We start from the raw sequence: 20,283 nt of genomic DNA, 5'->3' as shown, positions 1-20,283 counted from the left end.
GTAGAAACGATCGTGACAAATCATCCTTGGAAATGTTATCCAATCCCTTCTTCGAAAACTACTTAGAACATAAAGATTGGAAACGGACTCTTGTACACCAACTTTTGTGTACAGTCACAGCTACCGAAGCAAAAGCTAAAATGTTTAACTCTAGTTCATAAATGTCTCTATAAAGGAAAAACCCAGAAGAATTACCCCACTTTAATTTTCGTACCATGTAGAACATATAGAACATACCCTGAGCCAAAATATAATAAGATATCTCGAACAAAATGACAAAATGACCTATTTCATGCCAGCCAGCATGGTTTTCGTATACATCGAACATGGGAGACCCAGCTCACACATTAATCACGTGATATAGTCAGAGTTTTGACCAAAGCAGTCTGATAGATGCAGTATTTCCTGATTTCCGAAAAGTATTTGACCCAGTACGACATCTGCACTTCCTATCAAAACCATTTCTAGAATATTGCTAATGTGTGGAACCTGTACCAAATAGGGCAAAGAGCGAATATTTAAAAATTGCGAAGAACTTCAATAATTGTCACAGGTTAGTTTTACATATGAGAGAGTGTTACAGAGATGCTGAGGGAAGTGAACTGGCCGACTGTTGAAGAAACACGTAAGGTATCCAACAAAAGCCTACTTAGAATGTTTCAACTCTAGGAATCTACCAATACCCCCTACATATCAGTCTCATAGGAATTGTGAGGACAATTAATTGCTGTACTCTTAGAGGCATTTAAACAATCATTCTTCGCACGTTCCATACGTGAACGGAATGGGAAGAACCCCTAACAAATGGCACAATGGGACAGACTCCCTGTAATGGACTTGAAAGTGGTTCGTGGATATAGCCGAAGACGTAGATTGGATAACATGTGAGAAATTGTATTTGCTTCCGCAAGAGAATTGAAAATAGCAATCACATGACTGAGGCAGGTTTACGTCTACCTTGTACAGTGTAAGATAAGTGACCCAGCACAGGTAACAGACATCTGTCACAGGGCTGCAGCGAGTGCTGAGGAGGCTCACATTACCATCGCACCTGCGACAAGCCCAGTGCCACTTCAACGTTCACGGTGCTCCCGTTAGTAAATATTTCTACAGAAGTTTCTTTTTTAACACCAACTTTTGTTTTGGAGCAGCAAGGTCTGTCTGCTCAACCTACTTTCCTCTCCCAAACACCATAAAGAAAGAAGGAGAGAGAACCTGTTTCTAGTAATATCTGAAGAAGGATTCCTCTTTCCATGGAAAATGGTTGCTGTGAGCATGATATGAAAATAACTTGCCGGCTGATGCCTCATAATCACATTTTGCCTGCTGGTTCAGCTGACAGACGTTAGACAAAAAAACTCATTAGGAGCCTTTCAGTTGATTGTGAACCATACTGCTACTAATAAGAATATATACATTTTGCTTATCTAACATTTATCGTAGTACATGAAAACCAGTATTGGAGAACTAGAAGAGTCCGAGGACTGTGGTACACACAGTAACACTGTCAGCAGTGGCGTAAGGTGGGGGGGGGGGGGGGGGCGGCATCCGATGTTCAGCACAGAACTCCGAACGTGACATCACCAAGAGCGATGGTGCTGGTTCATCTGAAGGACTGCAAGATATATATCTCCCATCAAGAATTTCGACCATCAGTCCCGCTGAACTACACTTCCTCAACGGTGGTGAAGTGTGCATAGTGTATCGTAGAGGAGACAATAACACCGACACAGTCGATTTTGAAACTATTCTTAATACTTTTTGTGAAAAATTACATTTTACAATTACAAAGTATCACACAATGCAAGAATAAGAGGCGTTAATATCAACTCTCTAAAATGATTTATGTGACTCCTTGCTATATTCGCAACAGCTTCTCAGATTAAAAATCATTGGTGTTCTAAACGCTCTTAGAGAAGTCAGTGAGCACGTGAGACAATAACTTCAGGGACAGAGCTTTACCGATCCCGAACACTACGTTGTTTTAGAGGTATAACGTAGTTACGAATGACAGAAGTGTTCCTGTCCCAGTATAAATAACTGCTTGATAGCTACATTAAGATACGTTAATCGTGATGTGCACAGTTTGCCCGTAAAGTGCTGATCAGCGGAGTTTCAATTTTATTAAGGCAGATTCAGCAGTGAAACCATGTTTCAAATAACATCTCAAACTGGAAAAAACTACTGTTTACAACAGTCAGTCCTGGCAAAGATGTGGAAAACGGTATTGAATGTTGATGAAATTGGTATGTCTCCACAGTATAAACTGCTGTAATTATCTGATAAAGTTTTCATACTGCAAAATAGTTAATTTTCCAATTTATTGTCCATTCCTCAGTAACATATTATAAAATAATGAAGTAATTACGATACAGATTGCGCTCGTGTCTGTATGCTTATGTGCGTGTGTGTGTGTGTGTGTGTGTGTGTGTGTGTGTGTGTGTGTGTGTGAGAGAGAGAGAGAGAGAGAGAGAGAGAGAGAGAGAGAGAGACAGACAGAGAGAGGAAGAGAAGGAATTATTACTTTGGATAAGAGGCAATACAAGGGTGTACAGTATTTTAGAGATTAGAGGTTTAGATATACAAATACGTCTGTACATAAATAATTTTGATGCTAGAATCACTTTTCCACATTATTACGCAGGTTTTCTAATGTATGTGTTTCACAGAAATAATTAAAACACCATTTTTATCTGTCGTAAATTTCTAGAGATCTGTAATTATAATTGCATGTAGCAATAGCGCTTAGCGTTCACCATTTAGCTTTCACAATTTATTGTTTACTATTTGGTGTTTACCGTTAGTTATTCAGCGTTTACTGTCTACCATATAGCACTTACCATTTAGTGTCTACCATTTAGCTTTTAGTGTTACCTGTTCAGTGTTTAAAGCCAAGCATTTAGTGTTTACGATTAACTTTTAGCATTTACTTTTTAGCGTTTACCACTTATGGTAGTATTTACTGTTTAGTGTTTATGGTACCACATTTACCATTTACCATTATATGTTTTGCCGGCCGCGGTGGCCGTGCGGTTCTGGTGCTGGTGCTGCAGTCCGGAACCGCGGGACTGCTACGGTCGCAGGTTCGAATCCTGCCTCGGGCATGGGTGTGTGTGATGTTCTTAGGTTAGTTAGGTTTAAGTAGTTCTAAGTTCTAGGGGACTTATGACCTAAGATGTTGAGTCCCATAGTGCTCAGAGCCATTTGAACCATTATACGTTTTATGTTTACGTTTTAGCATTCACTGGAGGTTATGTGGGGCATAAAGGAGGAAGAGGAGATTAGTGTTTAACGTCCCGTCGACAACGAGGTGATTAGAGACGGAGCGCAAGCTCGGGTGAGGGAAGGATTGGGAAGGAAAAGCGGCCGTGCCCTTCCAAAGGAACCATCCCGGCATTTGCCTGAAGCGATTTAGGGAAATCACGGAAAACCTAAATCAGGATGGCCGGAGACGGGATTGAACCGTCGTCCTCCCGAATGCGAGTCCAGTGTGCTAACCACTGCGCCACCTCGCTCGGTGTGGGGCATAAAGAACAAAACTCATCTATTTCCACAATCTTGGAATTGTTTTACTTCTTTATGACTGGTCCGAAGACATAGAGGTAAATTATAAAGCATACAATCGCTCTCTACGTAAGTTATGTAACTTGAATGCCATTTTATATTGGAAATAATGCATATATTCGGATTTAAAATACATAAAGAATATTTTTGACTTTCAAGTTTAGGCTGCATGTTTTACTGCACCTCTGACACGTCACTTAAATATTACAAAGAATGGGAACGAGTGAATGGCACCGTTGGCCGAGAGTGCAAGTCTTATTTCAGTAGAAGCCACATTGGGCGACTTGCACGCCGATGATGAGGATGAAATGATTAAGAGGACAACACAACACCCAGTCCATGAGCGCTGAAAAATCTCCAGCCCGGCCGGGAATCGAACCACGGTCCGCTTGCACCGGGAAGGAGGGGGGGGGGGGGGGCAAGCACGTTACCACCCAGCGAAGCAGGCGGGCGTTTAATTACTCTCCGACTGGTTGGAAAGATGTGAGAATTGTTCTGTTTCCGTCATCTTAACATTTCAATATTGTGACTGAGGTAAGGAGTACTGTTCTGTGAACGGTTGGAGATACAGCGGACTGGGAGGGGAGAGGGCAGGGGAGTGTTTCTGTTTAGAGGATGTCTTGTTTTAATACTCTTCTCCGATTTCTTGGTAAATGGCGGAAGAGGAGTTTGGGCTATGAAGCACAGCTTAGCTAAGTCACTTCACGCCGGGTCACACTTTGCCGCTGTGTTAGCGGTTCTATGTGCCTCAGCCGTGACTGTTGTCGCAAACCTCATCTGTCTGGAGTGTTTTGGCAAAATATCAACAGTACTGCCCATTGGCTTATTTCCTTAGCACACTGGTTGTGCTACTCCCCACTGTCTAGATGTGGCTCGCAAAAACTTAAAAAAAATTACATTTCGTTCGCCCAAGTTTCTAGAGGCACAGAAACACGTACATTCGTTTCTTCCGTTCAAAATGTCATGTCGCACAGACATCGTTTGTCTTTGTACACCATTTAGCCCAGCAAGCACTAACCTTTCCAAGGACAGTTCGTAGATACGGTTGTAAGTTCTTAATAAACGGTACTCGGCCGCTGTGATCGCAGAAACTGCCACAGAAAGACTGCGTGTAGATGGATTTGTGCGTTGTCAATGGACAAACAAAAGTGCATTATGAATGTGCGAAGAATTCAAATACAGTGGTAGAGAAAGGTTAACTGAATAAAGGCCACTGTCGTTTACTAGCCTTCCAGCGACTAAATAATCAATGCACAGCCGCTTATTGATTCGAGCTGCACGATGCAATAGAAGACAACAGTCATTAGTATCATGTACGAGAAGGTTCCAGGTGTTATTCCATCACATACTTTTTCTACATTCATATAATGAGTTCCATACTGATATTTTCTTTCAGTGCTTTGTGCCGGTGTAATATTTTACCCTTGTGGATACTCTTTCGTAAACTAATGTATGACGAAGAAATATAGCGCCATGACTAGGCCTAGGTCGTTGTCACCATGTAAAAACAATTGCATTAGAAATTACAAACGGCGTCGTTTATGAGCTAAACAAGACAACAGCAGTTTGCGAACTTGAACCGTATGGCTGGCTGTGGTTAGGATGTGAACAATAACTTTATTTCAACTCCCAAGCTGCAGCACGCACAGATTTTGAGGTGGTTCTATAATGAAGCTAATAAACCTCGCCTTATTGGCGTCATGCTTGAAAACAAAATGTGGGCCTGCAGCAACGTGTAGTCGTCAGTTTTTCTGAAATCATAATATCCTCTGGCGAAAGGGCGGTCGAGTTCTAATCTTGCGGAAGTATTACAGTATCAAGGGACCCTGCAGGATTTGAGGAAGAATATTGTTAGGCATAAATGTGTCCACATACCAAAACTGAATTGACCAACATATACTACCTTCGCGTTCAGGGAGGGAGTGAATCCTTGCAGGATTTTGGGGAGATGTTTTTAATGTGTCAACAGGGTGGCTGGCTCACCCAACATTTTTATAAGTGGTCAGCCAGTTACATTTCCCTGTGTTGTTATTTTAGCTCTTCTGTGTTTTGTTTTCACTCTGTTTTACTTTCTTTATCTTTCTTTATCTTCCCGCCTCATTGGTTTTGGTGCATGTGAGATTTCCTGTGCGACAGGGAGATTGTGTGGTCATTTCGAAGGCACGCGTGTATGACAATTTTAGTTCTTATCCACATTAGTTTGTTTCAATAAAGGTCAGGTCGCTGATAACCTCGCTGTTAGGCGCCCATTAGATCCCAAAACACACACACACACACACACACACACACACCTTGCAGGAATATATAAATGGGGTTCGTAACACCGTTATGGCTTTGGAGCTTGAGTGATGAGGAAGCGATCGAAACTGCTGTATTCTGCAAGGGGCTATGCCCGAAGACCGATCGCGCTTGATATTTTGTAATAAGCCGGTGACTTTTGCCGAATTACACAGATTAATGCTTCAAATGGATTCGTTTAGTTTCGCCAATACGAAGCGGGGAGGTGCGAGTTGCGTTTCAGAACAGCCGAGCGTTGGACAGGGAGCGGAGAGCAGTCGGGATGGTTAAGGCCAAGTGGTGTTTACGTTGCGGTGATCCTATACAGTTGGTGAGCCGGTGTCTTGCGCCAAGCAGCGCGCGTCTGACCAGCTGACACCAAAAGCGTGCGGGTGCGTTGAAGTTTACATCCCCTATTTAATGCTACAACCGAATGCGACGTTCAGTAAATTCATTTTTGCCCCTTTTTTGTGCTGCAGTAAATCATGAATTCGTGTGTGCTTTAATCGATTCAGGCAGTAGCCTTTAATTGCCTGATTATTACTGGTATATTTTCAGTCGCAGCAGTTGTGAGTTTCCTAGCCTAAAACCGGCCTCGCAGGGATGTCGTACTGCCAGTGGGCAGGTGTCGCCTCTGATTGGTCGCTATGAGGCGCCAATCTCTGTGTAAGAGTTTTCTTGGCCCGTCCAGTTCGCCATTGTCAAGCACTTTTGCGTTAATGGTCTTGTGTTGCTACTGGATTCAGCGTACCAGTTTTATCTTGAATTACGTGGGTAGGACGTTTTCTTTTAACTTTTACCGCAGAAAGAGCTACAAATTGTGCCAGTTTGTTCCGGTCACAGGGGAAAACGCCGTTACTGTGCATGATGTAAGTGTAAAGTGGGTCATGTTTGTGATCCTGATGTTGGGGGGATGCTGCTCCTTCTGAGCGATTTCCTGGATTTCATAACTGAAAAAATTAGGTGACACCCATAGTATACAATACAGGATCCGCCTTAATGACGATTTTCTGTGCGTCAGCCCACTTCTAGGTTAACACCATCCATGTTGAAAAGATGCTTCGTGATGGGGTTATGAGGCCCTCTATCTCTCCTTGTGCCTTCTCTATCTTTTAAGTTCCGAATGGTCAGGCATTCGGGTGTCAACCTGTGGTTGATTATCGGCTATTAAATAGGAAGTTTGTCTTTGAATCTGTGCCGCTATCCGACTTGCGCCACTGTTTCACCTGGTTTTCTGGTTCTCGTTCTTTTTGCTATTCTCGATCTTAATCAGGCTTACCACCAGATCCCACCAACAGAAAATTCTAGACATGTGACAGCGCTTCGTCGAGATTGGAGTATATTCGAATTTAGCCGTGTACCATTTGGCTTATCGATTGGGGCTGCTGTTCTCTCCAGACTTCGGACATAATATTGGGGGATGTAAAATTTAAATCAGGTTGTTATTACTTAGATGACATGGCAATTTATAGTACTACCTTCCAACGACATTTACAATACCTGGAGGAGGTTTTGAGCCGCTTTCTTGCCACTTGTCTTACTGTAGATTCTTCCAGAACTAATTTAGCTAAGCACTACATTTCTTCCCCTGATCATTTGGTTTCAGCTAGCCGGATCCGAGAAGACCAGAAAAGGAGCACGTACTTACAGATATTTCCCCCACCTAAGACCAAGAAGGGTGTCGTCCGGTTCATTATGACAGCGAACTTCTATCGAAAGTTCATCCCTAATTTTACCCAGTTAGCGGCGCCCCTTGAACCAGCTGCGTAAGAAGAATCAGACATTTGAGTGCAGGGTGTCAGAGCTGTCTCCTTGATTAACCCTCCAGTGCTAGCCATTTCTGACTTCGCACGTCTGTTTTGTCGTGCAGACCGACGGTTCAAAGTTCGGTATCGCTGCGGTACTCTTCCAGGAAATCAGGGACAACGTAGACCAACTGCTTACGTTTCAAGGTCCCTTTCGCCAGTAGAACTTCAATATCAAGTTTACGAATGTGAGGCCCTGGCGGTAGTGTTCCCCGTCGAAAAGTTTATGTTCGACGTCGATCACCAGGAACTTTGTCTTGAAACTGACAACCAAGCCTTAAGTTGGCTACTCGCCAGGCCCAGGAAGACGGGACGAATTGTCCAGTGGGCCGTATGACTTTCGGCGGTTCGCTTTATCATCAGGCATATTAGGCGAAACGACAACGCCATGGCAACGCCATGACTGGGTCGAATGTTCGAGCAGGGCTGCAGTCACCACAATACGAAACAGGGATAGGGGAACCCAGTTGGGTTTCTGAGGTATTAACAGTGATCCACAAGTTATTTATTTGTATGGAGCACCAAGACAAATACCCTGCTCTGAAAAGACTAAAAAAAATTTATTAAGCGACAAATCAGTGCCCGATATAACATGCAAAATGGAATATTGTGTTATTAGAGCAAGTGGGATTAGCAGAACAAGATTTGTGTTACGGAAGACTTGGTTGCTGCAATGTTCCTTTGCTTTCACAAGCCTGTGATTGGAGGGCATTTAGCAATCTGTTGGATCCTTGGTGGGATTAGGGGGTTTATAGCATTTGGTTGGACAGTGCCATGAATGTAAATTTGCTAAACCCAGTTTCAATACTTGTAGGGGAATTTTACAATCTTCAAATGAGCACTTTCTCGTGAATATGCTCTTTGTTGATTATGTCTGCCCCCTGGTATGTAATAGTTACAGCAACAGGTACATTCTGGTCATGGGTTGATACCTCCTCAAATTAGTGTGGTTCGTATCAAGAAGTAGGGTGATTGTTGGGTGAACTGTTCTTCACTTGTCACGTATATTTCTCATAGTTGTCACTCCCTGTACCATTGCCGTGCAATGTTCCTGTGCCGGCCGCTGTGGCCGAGTGGTTCTAGGCGCTTCAGTCCGGAACCGCGCTGGTGCTACGGTCGCAGGTTCGAATCCTGTCTCGGGCATGGATGTGTGTAATGTCCTTAGGTTAGTTAGTTTTAAGGAGTTCTAAGTCTAGGGGACTGGTGACTTCAGATGTTAAGTCCCATACTGCTTAGAGCAATTTTAACCATTTGAATGCTCCTGTCTTCTTCTCACAATAGGTTAAACATTCTGCTTTGACAACGCATTATCTCATTCGACGACTATACCATACTGTCCGAAACCTTGATTTATTGAGAGAGTGAACTACAATCTGAAGGCAGCCATAATTATTTTCCATTCTCATTCACTCCACAAGTGGGTTCCTTAAGTACCATGGTTTAATTTGGCGGGTATTCCCACCTACCATGAAACCCTTAAAACCACCCCCACATCCTTGCTGTTTGCTCATGGTCTCAACTCCCCTTGGCCAACCTGTGATCAGTTAATGGCCAGCTCCTTGAGAAATGAACACGTGACCTAATTTAAAAGAAATGAAAACAAGAGTGACGCAATATTAGTATCACATGCTAGAGACAGGTGCGCCATTACAGTCAGGGGCAAAGCGAGTTAAAGGTGCCTGTTGGTGATAAGTTTTCATCCAAAATCTTTCCGCCAGGGGTCAAGATATGGCCCCAATTTCTCATAAATTGGCCCTGTGCTTTGTAGCACCTTGTGAGGTTATCGAGGTTCTTTACCCAGTCATCCTATTGGTACGTAACATTGCTACTGGGAAGTTTTCTAGAGTACATGTCTCCAAGGTCAAGGGATGGAGCTAAATTCTCTGTACCTCGTTTGACATAAATTATCGGACGGGCTTTGTTAAGTTTTTGATGGGGAAGAATGAGCTATGGCGCTTGATTCGGTATATCACTAGTGGGCTTGTTCCCGATCCTTGCATGTAAAATTGTGTGGCTGGTGGTATGAAGCAAGTTCCAGAGATGACGCGAGTGGTATGTTGGCATCGAGTGAGTCCACAGAATATAGAGGGGGGAGTTGCGCTATGGAGAGCAGCAGCAGTTCCGAATTTGGAGATGATGCCGCGAGTGGCGTGTATAGCGTCCCCAGTGCTATATAACGAAAAGACTTAGAAAACGGTGTTTATAAAGAAGAGACATTTAAAATTTGAATAATAAGTGGACACTAGCCGCTCAGGCGAACATACATTTTTCTCTACATTATAATAATTTCTCTGTGTAAGTTTCGGGGGCAAAGAAATATAACAAAATGATCTAAAGAGACGACAAGATACGCTCTTTTGTTAATTTTTTAGTCGTCTTCACTTCTTCTCTTGTCTTGGTTGTGTGTAGACGGACATCTTGCGTGTGCTGGCAAATGTAAGCATATTTGTACTAATTAAGCATATAATATATTCATTTAATATTATTGTGCACTTTTAATTTGTAAGAGGTAATCCCGATTTCATGTCCGCCTTCCTTGAATAAACCTGCATTCAAGTAATTTACAGTTCAACAATCGCAGCTGCCGATGCAGCCAACGACGCCATTACGTGGCGATATTAACTTATGAAAAATTAGCGGAAGCGAAAAACTCGCCCGCTATTAACATAATATTAATTTTTCTCCACAGCCGCCCGACGTTGCAGAAAATGCGTAGCTTTAAGATTATTATTTTCAGTACCATATCCGAGAGCCAGAGCCAGGACTCCGACTACAATTCAATGGTTAACGGAGGTAAGAAAAAATACTCTCGCGCGTGTTTGGGCCGCAATTGTAATTAATAACTAAAAATGTTTTCTTTAAAGTGAACTGACTAGCCGAGGAAATTAATATGAAAAGTTTATTCCAATGTTCAACTTGTATGCTCATGTTTTAGGATTCAGCGAGTCTAACATCCATTAACGTAACAAATAATTTAAGATTAATATTGTTAAAAAGGAGAACTTCTCAAAAGCATTTAACCGTAAATCAAAATTGAATGAAATATCATTTTTATTAAGGCCCACCACGAAAGTCGGCAACAATCAAAAAATAATAATAACAATAATAATATATTAAATTACGACGGCCGACGGACGCGAGTTTGGCGCCGCAACTTTGGGGCCCGATCAAAGAAAATACGAAATTTACTAAGTCTGACTCTATTGTAATGAATGCAATTATGTGTGTGTATAATTGTTGTTAAATATTAATGCCTATATGAATTCTTTTACATGTACAACAACAAAACCAAACCCTGAGGAGAGCTGGAGAAGAAAAAGTGTAGAAAAGAAAAAAGTTTGCGAGAAAGAAAAACAAGTAAGGTAAGGCCTATTGTGCAAGCATCCTGTGTAGCTCTGTGTGGAATATCGAACCCCTGTGCACATGAGATACCTTCGATGTTTTGTGTATTTATGTGTTTATTTTTGGAGGGGATAATTATTCGTGTGTGTATCAGTGTGAAAGATTCATCAGTGGCTTAAAGTGAATTTATTATGGGTAAGATAGGACAAGCTAAAGCATCCGTACCAGACGAACAAAATTTTGTTAATATGGAAAGCGAGGGTCATTTGCAATACGCAAACGAATCCCAAGCCACCGCCTCGGATAACATAATTTCCAGAGCGGGGGGGGGGGGGGGGGGCGAGGATCTGTGGACGGTGGATGACGCTCCACAGCAGAATGGGAATAGAGTAACAACTCCACTGTCTGGGCAGGGAGGCCAATCGAGTGCTAGATTAAGCGGGCCACCAGTATGCTCACCGATTGCAGACCCATTTGCAGAATTTCTGCGCAGGTTAGAAGAAAGAGATAGGAAGAGAGATTAGAAACTGGCTCAGATGCTCTATGAGCAAGAGCAACAAAGAGAACAGAAAGAAAGGGAAAAAGAAAATGTCAGAACAGAGGGAAAAACAAAGAGACGAAAAACTGGCTCAGATGCTACATGAGCAGGAGAAAAAAACTAACGCAAAAGCTCATTGAGCAAGAGCAGCGCAGTGAAGCGAAACTAGACAGTATCCAAAGCGAACTTGCCGAGATGCGGGGCGCTTGCAAAGAAATACCCGATCTTGTGCAAAGATTAGCCGGCGAGATGCAAAAATTACAGATATCGCAGGCTAGGCTTGAAGACAATGTCCAGACTTTAACCAACCGCGTGGATAATGTGGAGATAGATGCACGGAAAAGTATTGATACATATTTGGAAGTGCAAGCTCAAAAAGTCGAAAAAGAATTTAATGAATGGCTAGAAGTAAAGGATCGCGAGATATCTGCTAAGATTGAAAGCGACGTAAAAACAACTGTAGAACAAGCGACTCCGCGTACTGATTACTATAATAACGCTGACGGTATGCAGGGTGCGAGTGCGCAACCGCAACCTAATGCGAATTATGAGCACAAACAACCTGCGATACCGTGCAGCGCACATCACGAAGTAATGAATGTCACAGAATGTAGCAATCAGATGTGCAGAAAAGAGGACAATGTAATAAAACACAGGACATTCCAACCCTTCAATAGCGAAAAACGAAATGTCCACCCTGTTGTATTTATTAAGAGCTTCAGGAATGTGTTTCCCAGGACATGGACGGAAAGACAAAGAATACAGTTCGTGGTCTCCTTTATTCAAGGTGACGCGGCACTGTGGGCCACCGACGTGTCCGAAAAATGTCTAACGATCCAACAGTTTGAAGGTGCTTTCTTGCAAAAATTCTGGTCCGATAGCGTCCAGGAAAGACTACGAAAGGAGTTGTACAGTCCAGAAATGTACAATCCTAAGGTGGGAACGTTACACAACTATTTTGAAAAGTATATAAACAAAACCAGGTACTGGGACGAGCCAATGTGCGATCGTGACATAATCAGATTAATAAAAATTAAGTTGCCCAGTGAAATTAAAAGATAATTCATCAATGTGCCGGAATACGATATAGAATAATTCATGGAAATAGTGGCTTCTGTTGACTAATTGATCGAAGGTATGAAAACCAAAAACAAGTGGAACCATGCAGGCTATAATCACCAAAAGGCCGATTACAATGGCAGCCACAGTAACGGTAGTAACTTAGTACCAAATGGTAACGGGAATAGGGAAGAGCACCGGCAACAGAATCGAGGCACAAACAATGGCAATGGTTATAATGGCAACGGTTGTAATCGTCAAAATCGAAAGAGACATCATGATGGACGCATGACTAATGGATATAATGGTAACGGCAATCCGCAATGGCAGAACAACCGAAACCAGTGGCGTGGTAGTAATGAACCGACACCACAGTGACAATAAAACAGCGCCACAATGGAACGCCAACCCAGGTCCATCACAGAACATGTCAGGTAGTTACAACCGACCACCGCAAAACCAGAACCATACACACTATCAAAATACACCATCGGGGAGGCAGGGCGGCCAACCGAACAGTAGCAACAACAACAGCCAGAACTACAATGTGAGGTTAGTGAAAGTGACAGACAACTGTCAACCCAATAATGTTCATCCGTTAAACTAAAGACAGCCACAATACGCTTTCCGTTGTTGGCTGCAGGATGGTGTAGTAAGGGCACATTCACGGATGACAGCCATAAACTTTGTATGCTGAGATACAATGAGGGAATAAAAATAGAAAAGAAACTTGTAGACATACCGCAGAAATGTAACAGAACCGACAAAAGTGTTGTGCAGGCTATATTGCAAGCAGATATGTACGGAGCACCAATACAGATAATAGTCGACACCGGTGCGTCTACCAATGTCATGAGTGCAAATTTTTACAAGTACTTGAGTCAAAATAATAGAATACCCGTATTGCCAGTGAAGAATTGTCGTGTAACAGGTGCAATAGGTGCACAATCTCATATCATAAAGCACCAGGTGCAAGTCTAGTTTACGGTAGAAAATGAAGCAATGAAAAGCTCGTTCCTAGTAGTTAAGGGATTAGGTGTTGCTTGCATCCTGGGGATGGAATTTTGACGCCAGAGGGACGCAAAAATCGACCTCTTGTGCGGGGAAGTAAGCCTTATGAATGAGGGTAGACGTGTAATTTTGCCGTTGTTGAGAACACGGGAAGTGCACGGTAAATATTGCCGGAGCTTTCAGTCTAGATTCGAAGGAATACAGGTGATGAATTTATATTCTGACTTAAGTACAAGACAAACATATTATAAAGAGTTTATTACACAAGACAGAGAGGAAAAAAAGGAAACTGATAGCCATGAAGGTCAGGGAGTCAGAACATTTGACTGAACCACAACAAAACGAATTGACTCAGCTACTTACAGATTATGAGAATGTGTTTTCGGAAAAACCCGGTGTTATCGAGGGCTAGACCTATAACATCGAAGTGGTACCTCACAATACTTTCTGTCACGCAAACTACACCATCCCATGGTCAAAGAAGGCGGCAGTTATGAAGCATATAAGAAAAATACTTACAAAGACTTAAAGACGTTCTCTCAGTAGAGAAACTTTTACATATGTGAGTAGTAGGTTAAGTTTATAGCGTAATTTTTTTTTCTGTGTGTAAATGTTCAGATTTTAGTGTAACAGGTAAAGACAATGAGGCACACAAGATTAGTGCGATTCAATTTTGTAGATGTTAAGGAATAACAGTATTTTTAAGCAATTGCATTTTAAAAGAAAGAAAATGAACGTAGGTTTAAGAATATTTTACAAATTTCGTTTTTTTTTAAATGCTTTAAAAATATTTTATAAAAAAAATTCAACAGCTTGTAATGATGAAAGAATTATTCATTAGTGTGTCATGAATATTTTTGAACTGTAGTAGTAATGAAACTTATGAAAATTCAATATTATAGTGTATATGTTGTTCCATGTATTTATGTCCATACCGATCCTGAAGTATGCCCAATCATAATTTACTTAACAATATGAGTGCAGGGTGTACATCACCCAAGGTACCTCATGTGTTGTGGACAAGGTACAAAGCAAATCAGTAAACGCGACTACCGCTAAGCACTGTTAAAATATATTGCCATCTGCTAAGGCAGAGATTTGCACGAATTTATCGTGCAAACAAAAGTCACAAATCTAACATTAATCTAGGAACTTGCACGCTAGGCCTAGACTATAAAATGTGTACAATAATGCGAGAGGCAAAGTTTTGTAAAGTCGAGCCTGGCTCTGGAGGGCAAGTACGCAATGAGTGGGCAGACATGACATGAGGACTTACCTCAGATGAGACGGAAATACAATTGTATAGTCAAAAAATCTGAAGTCTAGTACGACTCTAAGTGGAAAATGAAAAGAGGTAATTAGTGGAGAGACTGGTAAAATCCAGCGCGAGCCAAAATCTAGTTCAGACTGAATGAAATACATTAGTGTTTGTGAACTAATCGAAAGAGTTACTTTAAGCAGTGTGAAAAACAGTGAAGGTGAAACTGTGATACGGACAGTGAACGTTCAACAGCGGTGAAGACGCCAAACGCCAATATTACGCACGAAAAACTGTGAATTTACTTATAAATGTGAATTGTTAACGTGAAGTGAACCCACAGTCAATATTTTTGGGACAGACTGTAATTTCAGTGAGTACAACAATGCGAGATTGGAATGCGATGCGTGGACTGTTGCAAAACAGCGACCGCAGAAACGGCGAATGTTTATGCTAAGCTCGTATTGGGACACTCACCAGTGCCTGCGAGTGCGTCGAAAACATAAATAATTTTATCAAGACATAAAATGACGTGTAATGGAAACAGTGGCACATCAAAACTGCATTCACGGGAGAAGATCCATGTCATGTATTCTGCAGGCCAGTGCTGGCTTGACACTCGGAAACTGGCGAAAACTTAACCACTGCCGCACTAATAAATGCTTCTTTCCCACTAGCGTAACCATCTGCAGCGGGAACCAAATATTACGTTGGTTGCGTGTATGTTTCATGTACTACGTCGGAGATGCGTAGCAGAGCTGACTCCTGCCAACAAGCGCGGGGGGCGGATATCATCCCACTCCGCCACGCCCGGGCGAGACAGAAGCGCATCGCCAACCGTGCAGCCGATCAGCTGATTCTGACGTTCCACGACGGCGAGAGACACGCTGGCATCGAGCGGGCGTTGACATCTCCGCAGCCGCCGCGAACGCCGAGCACCGAACACACGAACCGGCGCCGTCGCGAGCTAAACGTCGCGGCGTAGATCATCAACGACACCGCAATCAATAACGACGATATATAATTTGTTATAACGACCTCATTTCTGTGCATAGTGCAACGAAAAATTGTTCGTAACGTATGCACATCCTGTACTACAATGACATTCCAGAAACAAATAAGTGAAAGTAACCAAAGCAGTTAGTCTGTCGCTCCACCGAGGTTTTCCCCAGGGTTTCCCTAGGGCCGCGCCAAATAGGGAGCGAACAGTTGACACCCCTGGGACTGGTAAAATTACAGGCTAACTCGTGATTGTATACCTTTGAACACTGCAGAAGCTGCAACCCCAAAAAGAATCAGCCAAAATAAATGTACCAACATAACTATCAAACTAATTGTATTCTATGTCCTTTTCTTTTGTACATGACTGTATACGTAACCAAATGTGCATTATATTGTTATGTAAATAACTTCATCTGTATTACTTTGTGTGCAAGAAACATCATTAAGCACAATGACTAAAATATACGATGTGACACATGTAGACTGTGAAAGAAAAATCTGCGTGTGGACACTGTGGACATGAAACAGGAAATATTTATTTAAAAAAACACCAACATTTTTTGTGACATAAACATTTCGGGGGGCAATATAGCGTCCCAAGTGCTATATTAAAAAACGGTATTTATAAGGAAGAGACATTTAAAAATTGAATAATATATATATATATATATATATATATATATATATATATATATATATATATATATATATTAATATTATAATGTACCCGTAAAATAATAATTTCTCTGTGTAAGTTTCAAGTGCAAAGAAATGTAACAAAATGATCTAAAAAGACGACAAGATACGCTCTTTTGTTAATTTTTTTAGTCGTCTTCACTTCTTCTCTTGTCTTGGTTGTGTGTAGACGGACATCTTGCGTGTGCTGGCAAATGTAAGCATATTTGTAATAATGAAGCATATAATATATTCATTTAATATTATTGTGCACTTTTAATTTCTACGAGGTGATCCAGATTTCATGTCCGCCTTCCTTGAATTAACCTGCATTCAAGTAATTTACAGTTCAACAATCGCAGCGGCCGATGCAGCCAACGGCGCCATTACGTGGCGATATTAGCTTATAAAAAATTAGCGGAAGCGTAAAACTCGCCCGCTATTAACATAATATTAATTTTTCTCCACAGCCGCCCGACGTTGCAGAAAATGCGTAGCTTTAAGATTATTATTTTCAGTACCATAGCCGAGAGCCAGAGCCAGGACTCCGACTACAGTACAATGGTTAACGGAGGTAAGAAAAAATACTCTCGCGCCTGTGTGGGCCGTAATTGTAATTAATAACTAAAGATCTTTTGTTTTAAAGTGAGCTGACTAGCCGAGGAAATTAATATGAAAAGTTTATTACATTGTTCAGCTTATATGCTCATGTTATAAGATTCAGCGAGTCTAACGTTCATTAACGTAACAAATAATTTAAGATTAATATTGTTAAAAAGGAGAACTTCACAAAAGCATTTAATCGTAAATCAAAATTGAATGAAATATAATTTTTATTAAGGCCCACCACGCAAGTCGGCAACAATCAATAATAGTAATAATAATAATATATTAAATTGCGACGGCCGACGGACGAGAGATACACTAGTGCACTCTAACAGTAACTTAGATCAGTAGTTGTGTCATGTGTGTTTATGATGCTATAGATTAATTTTCTACATACTTCGACAAATAATACAAACACTCTTGACTTCTTCAATACATGGTACAAAGTTCGAACTAAGATAATTCGTTAACATGTAACTCATATCAGCAGGGCCAAATGCAACTCATGTATACGCCACAGCTGCCAGAACCGACCAGACTTAGTTGCCTCCTTCTCAGTACGGCTCCAGACACTGCTGTCCCACCTACACACGCGCAGTACCCTGGCAGCCCAGCAGTCAGTGGGTTTACTTCTAGGGACTGTGACGGAGGATGCCGTGGTTACTCGTGACGCCATCCTGTCGCATCTGGTGAGCCGCATTCTGCCTCTGTCTTTGTATCGTGCACTTGTTCACGTTTATTATTTCTAAGAACTATGAAGTGGCAGATTCATTGGTTTCAATCACATCTGAAACTATACCATTTATGAAACCTCCAATATGATTAGTGATGACTAAAGCTTTGGAGTTCGTTTTGCGGTGGAGGGCCGGCCAGAGTGGCCGAGCGGTTCTAGGCGCTACAGTCTGGAGCAGCGCGACCAATACCGTCGCAGGTTCGAATCCTGCCTCGGGCATGGATGTGTGTGATGTCCTTAGGTTACTTAGGTTTAAGTAGTTCTACGTTCTAGGGGACTGATGACCTCAGAACTTAAGTACCATAGTGCTCAGAGCCTTTTGAACCAAAGACAAGTTACGGGCTTTCCTTACACTGAAACCCAAGACAAGAAACATAATCAATAAAGGTCGGCATCTACCTCCTTAAAGTGTCAAAAACTGTTTGAATATAGCAAACGGTAAACGGATACGGGTCCCTGAAAGATGTTAGAGGAACTTTACATGAAGATGTCAGGTATTAGTCCCTTCAAATATTAAACTAATTTCAATTAAAGGAGATAAAACTGGCGCTATCCCCTTTTAATGACTAAAAACAATTAATACAGAAAAATCAGCAAATAGATGCCGGTATCTAGCCCCTTCAAATATTAATGTAATTTCAATATGCGGAATGTAAAGTGGCAACTAGACTTTTCAGTGACAAAAAGAGTTTAATCAAGAAAAACCGGCAAGCTTGTGTAGCGAGCTAGACCTGTCAAATATTAAACAGATTACACTGTAGGAGAGATAAATTGGTCGCTAGCCGTCATTTGATCTGACGTGATTTTAAAGCAATTAATGGGTCTAAAAGTATCACTGGTAATAAAACAGCCAGAGAGCCATCAGAAACTTATATCAGCTCACCTTACCAACACAGTGCCACAACTGCCGGAATTACTCAGCGAGTTAACAGCCGTCCAAAACACAAGGGTGGTGCCTGGCATTGGAACGTCGCTACTGCCCACAGCAAAATGACAGAGAGGTGAACAGCCCATAGGAAAACAGGGTAAGTCACATTAGGATAATTTTTTCAGGACAGCAATTTTAATCTTTCTAGATTAGTAAAGATACACAATTAAAATGTCAAATTTAATAATGGTAGAGGATGTACAGTCGTGCTCAAAAGTATCCGAATGAACTGAATTGCATATCGCCTGATTAGCATGCAACCCGCATAACGCAGCTGTCTAGCAGGTCCTCTAATCGCGCCTCGGGATAGTCGTTGGACTATTGAAAATGGTTCCAACAAGGCACCACTAGAAAACAATGCTCTGTATCGCAATAACTCAAGATGGAAAGTAATACCACGATACTACAAATATCAGGGAACACCCTATCACAGATAAAACTGTCCTTAAGGCTTGTAAGCTCACATTTATTACAATAAATGACATACCTAAAATGTTACCACTCTCATTATTACGTCAGATAGGTAATGCACGTAGTAAGATCGTCGTAGTCATGATTTCTTCTTCAGAGAAACATACCGTTCTTATTATTTAACAGAAAATGATATTAAAAATTTAAGTTATTCACGAGCAGCTAGTTGGGAATATGTATGAACTTCAAATGACACGACGAACCGTCTCGTTCTGCATATGGATTCAAACTCAGGTCATGTAGACTAAGCAAAGATTTCGTGACTGACGGAAACTAACAGTCATTCCTGACTGGGCACACAGAGAGTGATATACCTCGATTTTAGGCAGTATCAGTTAGGAAATATCAACTTTAAATTACAAAACGAAATCATTTTTAACGTACTCGAATTCCATCCAGCAACTGTTGTTCGTGTTAACGAATTACGAGAGATGTTAAATATTACTTCTTCACAAGTGACTTACTTAAAAGGCCGTGAGGTAAAGCTTTCTGTTGGACAGGGATTCGAACCCAGAACCTATTCGGATTGTTATCGAAGCATAACCAACTGTGACATATCAGATTTTCACGGCAGTAGCTAGATGTTTTAACTGAAATGACGAGATCAAACATTAATTTTTACCTTCCGAGGACTCCAACCCGGCACCTATCGCTGTTATATTATAGAGACAACGAACGTTAAATACGGGTTTGTTACGCCAGCAGTGACATGTGAGCATGTTTGAACTACAAATAATATGACGAAGAGATCAGTGCTGACTGGTAATCGATCCCCACACATATCGTTGATGATTACACACAAAGAGACGTCAGCTACCGAATTTTTCTCCACCAGCAGCTCGGAATCACATCCTTGAACTTACAGTGATCTCGCAAATAGTTCTGTGTCTCACTGGGAGTCAAAAACGTCAGATATCGTTAGTGTTGACAACGAATGAAAATACATTAAAAGCCAAAATTATTATCCAACAGCAGGTAGGTGTTCTCATTTTAGAGCTTGATAATACATAATGA

Source organism: Schistocerca nitens, chromosome 6 (genome assembly GCF_023898315.1).
Source record: "Schistocerca nitens isolate TAMUIC-IGC-003100 chromosome 6, iqSchNite1.1, whole genome shotgun sequence".
Classification (NCBI taxonomy): domain Eukaryota; kingdom Metazoa; phylum Arthropoda; class Insecta; order Orthoptera; family Acrididae; genus Schistocerca; species Schistocerca nitens.
The sequence above is the reverse complement of the archived record's forward strand: the minus strand, read 5'-3'. Positions refer to the sequence as shown.